Source organism: Camellia sinensis, chromosome 13 (assembly GCF_055761805.1).
Source record: "Camellia sinensis isolate YWXY chromosome 13, ASM5576180v1, whole genome shotgun sequence".
Classification (NCBI taxonomy): Eukaryota; Viridiplantae; Streptophyta; class Magnoliopsida; order Ericales; family Theaceae; genus Camellia; species Camellia sinensis.
In genome coordinates, this window is record NC_138973.1 from 149,321,114 (window position 1) to 149,322,879 (window position 1,766).

Sequence of the window (1,766 nt, forward strand, 5' to 3'; positions counted from 1 at the left end):
TGGCCTTGGCATGGCATGCTGCTGGCTTTGGCTGGGCTACCTTGGCCGTGGCATGGCATGCTGCTGGCCTAGGCCTTGGCATGCCATGCTGCTTGCTTTGGCTGGGCTGCCTTGGCCGTGGCATGGCATGCAGCTGGCCTTGGCCTTGGCATGGCATGCTGCTGGCTTTGGCTGGGCTGCCTTGGCCGTGGCATCGCATGCGGCTGGCCTTGGCCTTGGCATGGCATGCTGCTGGCTTTGGCTGGGCTGCCTTGGCCGTGGCATGGCATGCTGCTGGCCTTGGCCGTGGCATGGCATGCTGCTGGCCTTGGCCTTGGCATGGCATGCTGCTGGCTTTGGGTGGCCTGCCTTGGCCGTGGCATGGCATGCTGCTGGCCTTAGCCTGGGCATGGCAGGCTGCTGGCTTTGGCTGGGCTGCCTTGGCCGTGGCATGGCATGCTGCTGGCCTTGGCCACGGCATGGCACGCTGCTGGCTTGGGCTGGCCTGCCTTGGCCGTGGCATGGCATGCTGCTGGCCTTGGCCTTGGCCTGGCATGCTGCTGGCTTTGGCTTGGTTGCCGTGGCCGTGGCATGGCATGCTACTGGCCTTGGCCATGGCATGGCATGCTGCTGGCTTGGGCTGGGCTGCCTTGGCCGTGGCATGGCATGCTGCTAGCCTAGGCCTTGGCATAGCATGCTACTGGCTTTGGCTGGCCTGCCTTGCCCGTGGCATCGCATGCTGCTGGCCTTGGCCTTGGCATGGCATGCTGCTGGCTTTGGCCTTGGCATGGCATGCTGCTGGCTTTGGCTGGCCTGCCTTGCCCGTGGCATCGCATGCTGCGGGCCTTGGCCTTGGCATGGCATGCTGCTGGCTTTGGCTGGGTTGCCTTGGCCGTGGCATGGCATGCTGCTGGCCTTGGCCTTGGCATGGCATGCTGCTGGCTTGGGTTGGCCTGCCTTGGCCGTGGCATGGCATGCTGCTGGCCTTGGCCTGGGCATGGCATGCTGCTGGCTTCGGCTGGGCTGCCTTGGCCGTGGCATGGAATGCTGCTTGCCTTGGCCACGGCATGGCATGCTGCTGGCTTGGGCTGGCCTGCCTTGGCCGTGGCATGGCATGCTGCTAGCCTAGGCCTTGGCATGGCATGCTACCGGCTTTGGCTGGCCTGCCTTGCCCGTGGCATCGCATGCTGCTGGCCTTGGCCTTGGCATGGCATGCTGCTGGCTTTGGCTGGCCTGCCTTGGCCGTGGCATGGCATGCTGCTGGCCTTGGCCTTGGCATGGCATGCTGCTGGCTTTGGCTGGGCTGCCTTGGCCGTGGCATCGCATGCTGCTGGCCTTGGCCTTGGCATGGCATGCTGCTGGCTTTGGCTGGGCTGCCTTGGCCGTGGCATCGTATGCTGCTGGCCTTGGCCTTGGCATGGCATGCTGCTGGCTTTGGCTGGCCTGCCTTCGCCGTGGCATGGCATGCTGCTGGCCTTGGCCTTGGTATGGCATGCTGCTGGCTTTGGCTGGCCTGCCTTGGCCGTGGCATGGCATGCTGCTGGCCTTGGCCTTGGCATGGCATGCTGCTGGCTTTGGCTGGCCTTGGCCTTGGCATGGCATGCTGCTGGTTTTGGCTGGGCTGCCTTGGCCGTGGCATGGCATGCTGCTGGCCTACGCCTTGGCATGGCATGCTGCTGGCTTTGGCTGGGCTGCCTTGGCTGTGGCATCGCATGCTGCTGGCCTTGGCCTTGGCATGGCATGCTGCTGGCTTTGGCTGGGCTGCCTTGGCCGTGGCATGGCATGCT